The sequence below is a fragment of the Macadamia integrifolia genome, chromosome 12 (genome assembly GCF_013358625.1).
Source record: "Macadamia integrifolia cultivar HAES 741 chromosome 12, SCU_Mint_v3, whole genome shotgun sequence".
Classification (NCBI taxonomy): domain Eukaryota; kingdom Viridiplantae; phylum Streptophyta; class Magnoliopsida; order Proteales; family Proteaceae; genus Macadamia; species Macadamia integrifolia.
The window spans coordinates 1,414,194-1,421,566 of record NC_056568.1 but is presented as its reverse complement, the minus strand read 5'-3'; positions in this window follow the sequence as shown (position 1 = coordinate 1,421,566).

The following is a 7,373-nucleotide window of genomic DNA, read 5'->3' as shown; positions in this document are numbered from 1 at the left end:
AGTATATTATACTGATATCATATCAAATATTGATACCATATCGAATACCGATACTAAATACCAAACCAAACAAATTTTATAATGGTATCAATATAAGGTTCATGTACCGAATTACTATTCGGTACGGTATTGGTATGGGGTATATATGGCTTGTACCATACCCATACCGATACCGCACCTAGGGGTGTCAAGAAGCCCGATCAACTTGAACCAGCCCTAACCCGCCTTGAGCCCGAACAGGGCTTGGGCTGAGATTTCAGCCCATAGGGTGGGTTAGGGTTGAGATTTTTAGGCCTAAGGCAGGGTTGGGTTGAGCCCGGATTGAGGCCTCAACCCAACCCAACCCAACCCAACCCAACCATGTGTATTAAGTATATAATCATATAAATTTGCTAATAATTATTAATGGCTACTTATAGAAAAAGGTCTTTCGTTTTCCACAATCTACAATGGTCTTTCAATTATAATGGTATCAATTTGCTAAACTTTGGTCTTTGACCTCTGCAATGCATCAAGATCAAGCAACTAAGTAACCAATAGTATTGTGTTGGACTGGATTGAGTTAAACACTTAAACCCGGCACAATTATGGTCCATCAGGGCTGGGTTAGGTTGGGTTAAACCCAACAGGGTTGTGCCCATGGTTTAAAGTATCTCCGATACCGATACGATACCCTCCAATACGTATCTTAAATTTAGCTGACTGATACGATATACACTGATACGATACATGAAATTTTCAAAATCCTTTCGTATCAATATATATCCTACGATACATACCGATATTTAGCAATACACCACTGATACATATCGATACGATACGATATGCACCGATACGACTCTATGAAAAATATAAAATCGAGGTGAAATGTACGTTTCGGTATGTATCAGTATGTATCGATCAGTACGTATCGGTGAGTATCAATACATATCGGTGAGTATCGGTATGTATCAATCGGTACGTATCGGTGAGTATCGGTATGTACTGATACAGTGCGCCACGGTCACATAATGGCCAAGATGGGTAATTTTTCAGAAAACACGATTTTTTGAGGGGTTTTTGTTCCAAAGTTGTTGCTAGTCATATTTCTCTCAAACTAAAGTAGAAATCAAGGTTGAAAACAAGGATTTTACATTTATGGGACAACTACAAACCTTGAATTCTTAGTGCGATACCCTCAATTTAGTGTTTATACATAATACATGTTATCAATAGTTTATTTTTATAAATTCTTTATGTAAAAGTGTTTAAAAAAATGTTTCTTATCCATTTATGTGTGTATCTTTAGCGTATCTCCGATACGATACGATACACTCCGATACGTATCTTAATTTTGGCCGACTCGACGATCGATACTGATACTTTAATCCTTGGTTGTGCTTGGGCTGAGATATCCCAGCCCGACCTAGGGCTGGGCTGGGCTAGGCTTGGGTTGAGTTAAGAGACCTTAAGGTTGGAAACCCAACCCAACCCGGCCCATAGACACCCCTAACCGTACTGCATTGAAACCCTTAGGGGTGAGGTTCACCCTTCCGTACTACGGTTCACAAACCCTTATAGGGTTTTAGTTCATTCTCAAAATTCTCTCCTAATACCCTCTTCACACATCCAAAGGCCTCGGTGAATGGGAATGGCCCTAGGGAAACTCGGTCTATAAAATATATTAATAAAATTTTATGAACTTCTTTTTTGGTAAAGAATTTTCTGAACTTCAAAGATGATGCAAATAGCTGAGGGTACCTATTGTTCAGGATATTTATGTTTGAGGTAGCTAATAGTTAAAAAATGGTGCAACATGTAGACGTTAAAGTGGTGAATTGAGAAGTTGTAATCTTTCTTCTTCTTCTTCTTTTCAATTATTATTATTATTATTATTATGAAGAAAAAATGCATTAAATAATGTATATCTACATCATAACCACATAGGGAGATAGGTGTTTTGCTATGCATGGATTGGTAAGCAAAGTTTTAAGAGAAAGGACCATGTCATTTGTAAGCCGGAGCACCAAAAAATTGTGCTAGGAATGATGTCATAGTGTAAGGGATAGGTCGCATCCGCAGGCCCCATGCTGTCATTTCGTCGCTCAGGATGATACCTGGGGCTTACTTCGTGAATAACTCTTTTCTTCTTTATTGGGTGATTTCTTCCAATAATAAACTAATAGCCAATTTGGGGATTGGGAATCATAAAATTTTGGAGTCGCCACCTAGGGTTAAGGCCTAGGACCTAGGATGTGGGCCCGTTCCATAGGAATTGGCCCAGGATTGACTCAGTCTAGTCCAAAGATTGGGTACAAGTTACGTTATGAAGTTGGGAAGATATTAGGCACCCACTTCACCCCGCTAAACCGATCTTCTTATTTGATGCATAAATTTGAATATTCCCCTTATATATCCTAACCCATATGTATGACTAGACATTTAATATACAACATTAATTATACAAACACTATGTCATATGAGACATTTACATGATTCCTACACTGCTAAGAAATTTTACCTTACCTTGATCCTTATTCCGGGTCAAGAGGGGTGGTTGATGTGTTGCTAACTCTGATGAAGACTTCTGACTCAGGTGGGAACAATCTCAGTTACTTGCTCTTCTTCTTTGGAGAATCTAGGCCTTTGATGATATCTCAAGATTCTGGCACGTCTCTCGAGGACCTTAAAGGGAGGAATTTCTTCACCTTTTATTCTCCTCTTCTCCACATTCTTCTTCCGTATTTCTTTTCTTCTTCTCTTCTCACACTTTTTTTTTCATGCTTTTGCCTCCATCCTTTCTTCATACCCAAAGTAGTAAAAAAGGGACACTATTTAAAGGTGTTCGGACCAAATCTAGTGGGTTCACCAAAAGTGGTAAATTTCCCAACAGGCCTGCCGCCTAAAATGGAAATTGTCATGGGCCTGGTAAGTTTTCTTTCCTTTTATGGATTTTTTTTCGGGAAAATTTTGGCGAGCCTACTAGGAATCTAGGGCAAAAATGGTAGATTGATCCTCATTCTGACTTTCGCTAGCGATTCCTGGAGATCTATCTGTCTGATTTTCAATGCGATATACCGTTGGAATCGTCTTTTTGACCACTATCCAATGGTGTGGGTTTTGAGTTCCTTTTTTGCTCGTAAAAAAAAAAAAAAATTCAAGAATAGCTTATGCCCTTTTGCAAGCTGGGGTTTTTCTAGCAAACCTTATTCATGTCATTCTCATACCATCAAAGAGTACTTAGAATCGATTCTTCGATGTATAACACGTTAGTATCATGTGCCACGAGATCAGGTCCGAAATTGATCCCAGGCCGGATTAGGGGTTAGGGCCGGATTAGGGTTTCAAGCTGAATTAGGGTTTTGGGTTGCATTAAGGTTTTAGGCTGATTCAGGCCACTGTCAGGTCTTAGGGTTTTGGGCTGACTTTTGGGTCTCAAATTACTTCTAGTGTCCGAATCATCACAAAAGACCTATATTCCCTTCCGATGTAGAGCACTAACCTTGATCGTTCCCTGTTTGTCATCATTGTCGGGGGGTGGCAAAATTGGGTGTCTACGCATAGACATACAAAAAACAAGGAACAATGCTCCAAGGCCACAATTTGGTACTTTTCTCCAAAATGAGTTGTTCCAGTTCCTCCGAGTCACTCCATACTTCCATCACCTACCACCCATTATCTCGAGCTAGCTTCAATCCATATAAAAAACTCCTTGTGACCATTTCAATAATTTTTCTTGTCATTAGATAGTTAGTAATCAATGATATGTATTTTCCATGAATAATAATGCAATATGCTCAAGCGGAGATGTTTTTGTCATGAGTTGTATACTAGTACAAATCAAGATTAGTGAATCAGAATGGGGTATATTCAAAATCACTGGTCCCAGTTTGGAAACATGTCCCGGTGTGGGAACCTATTTAGTACCAAACATTATCCATTGATTTGTGTTTTTGAGAATTGAGCAAGGGTTGGGTTCAACATAGTTGAAAGTAATATTATTTTTATGATTCCAGATGAAATAGCATAAAATCATAAAGGAAATAAAGAAGTTACTAATATTGGATTCATGAATAGTATTAGAATTAAATAAATACATAATAAGCTACTTAAAAGATGTAGTAGAGAGATTCTCGAATCGTAAACTCAACGGGCTAGCAGCCTATATTCTCTTTGTGCATTCACCAGAGAGAAAAGTGTGCCAAATGGATTCTTGGTGAGATTGGCAGAAACCACGGGGAGAGTCAACAGTCAACCAATTTTCCAGAATATCCTTTGTAGGGATTCCTCCATTTGCATGTCTCTAGAAAAAGATCTTAAATTTTGGGTGTGTCTAAAGTTTTCAGAAGAATTGCCACCAATGTGAGCAAAGGTGTAAGCAAGAACACCTATTTGAGATCCCAATTTGGTTAGTAATTAGATCATGCTACAAAATTTTTGCAGCTATTTTAGTAGTGAGGGCCCTCTTTGTTGATAGGTGGCACCACCATCTATCATGGTTATTATTAATAGTATTTTGCAAGATATTATTAACAACATGTAAAGGGAGAGAAGTGGATAAAAGACCAGTGTTCCAACAATCTCCAATACAAAAATCACTTACCCTAGCTTGGGAGGGGCGTTGGTACAAGGCAAAGTCAGGTTATGTAAGTAAGGTGAGTTTGGGAGCCAAGGATCAAACCAGAAGTCAATGTTATTTCCATTACCTATCTGGCGTGAAATCATTTTGTTGAAAATAGATAGAACACTTACAATAGTATTGTAACCTTCCTTTAATTGACCTATAAGAAAAAGAAACATTCTTACCCATTGTCTTAATACCAAATATTATTTAATGAGGAGTAATTCGAGTGAAAAAGGGGTAAAAAAGAAGAAGTTATTTTTTATATCATCTAATGCAGAATTATGTTATCTCAAAAGAGGGATTAAGGTTATAACTTATTAGCTCACCACTTTGATTATAATAAGATAGGGGTGTTAATCGATCAGGTCTAATCGGACTTTCCCACTTTAGGACCTTGCACTGTGACCGACCTATTTAAGTAATTGGTCCTCATATGCTAGGCATTGTCCCATTTATAAACAATCAGTTGGGTATCGATCTGTAATTTGGCTACCAATAATCAGAGAAACAGCCATTCGTTAGGGCTTTAAATGGTCTAATGATACATGTATCTTTAAATAGGCTATAATCGGATTTTAAACAGTATCTAAATGTGTCAGACTTTGGTAAACGGGTTCTATATAGGCACTAAACGGGCTTTAAACATATTGGACCTAGTCGGACTATAAATCAGTTGGTCTCGGTCAAGAACCCAATGGGTAGCACCCTTGCATTGGGCTACCTATTAACAAACATGTCGGATTGTAGGGCCAAGCCGATACGATCTTTAGATAGTCAGGATTGATTAGGCCTGTAGGTCTGGGCCTAGAATTGACACCCCTATTATAAGATTCTTCTTTTGAAAAAAACTACACCTAAGTACCTTAATGTTTTTAACATCCCCTCCAAAAAAAAAAAAAAAAAGTATCTAATGTTTAGAATGCCTATGTTCAAGGTACTTGGCGTTTAAATGGTGAGTAGAATTTTTAAACAAGTTGGCTTGAAGAGGGTTTTTTTAGGCAGATCTTAGTTCTACCATGTGGTAGGGCAGTCATGGCAATACTTTTGTGAACAGGTGGATCCCAAGGTCCCTTGTTCAAACATCAAGTTTCATCATGATTGGATTTGGTCAATTGGAAAATCAATTATTGAAAATTTTGAACAGGGAGGGTGGATACCAAAAACTAATGATTGACAAATAAAGGATGCATGGACATCCGTGGGGTATTTGATTGAATTTGACTATAAAATGCCCAATATTCTATACTATCTCTCGAATATCCAATGGTCAAAATTGAAACATCACCCTTTCACATGGCATAAAATAGGTGGTCTGCCTAGAATCCTCTCCAGCTTGCCAATGTAGAAATTTTCCTTAACATTGTAATTGACTCCCCACTTATAATTGGATAAAAAATATATTTGTAACTCATGTACTCTTACTAATTGCCCTTCCTATACTATCTATCATAGAAGCAACCATTTCTTGTAGAGTGATCTTCTCTATCCAATCTTCAGATTTTTTTCTTCTTCTTTTAATATAGAAATGTATTGGACATACATTACAGATTTTGTAACCACTTTTTTCTATCCTTGCCCATAATAGAGGCACACTAGATATAAGTTGGGATAGTTTTGTAATTAGACTTGGAAATTTGGGACTATTTTTCCAAAGTCAGGTTCTTTCTATAGAGTGACTTAATGGGAACTATGATAGCCTTGATAAAAGTTTTTTATTTTTTATTTTTTATAACAATTGAATAAGGAATTTTGCAGTACTCTAAAATCAGTTATGCCTTCCCTGTCAAATATGTTAGGAGAGATAAAATCAATATTTTGGGGGGCAAGAAGGGGGATTTTGGAGGTTCTCGACACTTCCGAAGCAATTAGAAACTTCCGGGACAATTCGGGAAATTTTAGGATTTTTTCCAGATTTGTGTAATTTCAGCTTTCACTAGCTTTTTATGGGATTATCCTGGATCAAGTCTTCCCCAAGGGTTCTGTAAGGGACTATCAAAGGAAAGAGCTCATATCTTGAAAAGACAGATTTCAGAGACATTCTGAGGTGTGCTTTGAACCAAGGGCTTCAAAAAGGGGAGAAAAGAATATCCTCCATAGCTGATTTTAGAAGATTTGACTGTTAGATTTTGACAATCTGTATACTGATGAAAGCATTGTAAATTAGGGTTTCATGGATGGATTGCTACACAAGATCAGATTTGCATCAAATTTTAGGACATAATTTGACAATGTTTGGGCACTCAAATGACTTCAGGGGCAAAACAATCATTTTCACCAAAAATTCCCTTTCCCTCAGAGTGGTGTGGTGTCTGGCCCAACGCATTAATAGCAAGAAAGGGGATATTTTATAGTGATAAAATTCAACGTTTGCACTTCCTTTCTTTTGATTTCAATTCTACCAATTTTGTAGAAGCCTAGACCAAAGCCAGTCTAATAAAATTTGTGGATTAATTTGCTCTAATTGAACCGATTGGTTTTCATCGGTGTGAAAGTCTCATGTTCTTTCATTGGAAATTATTCCTCTCCATAGAGCACATGGACCATAGAATGATCTCACAGATGGGGTGACCTCGAAACGTGTGTCCAGTCCTCTCAGCCGTGGGATCACTCTATGATCCATGGGCTCCATGGAGACGATCCGGATCCTCTATGGAGACGTGCCGGATCCTCTTTCCCTGGTTTCATACCATAAAAAGACAAACACCCTTCTCTATATCACTCCCATACAGGGCATTAGAAGTCATAAGTAAAAATGATGCAACACGCGCGT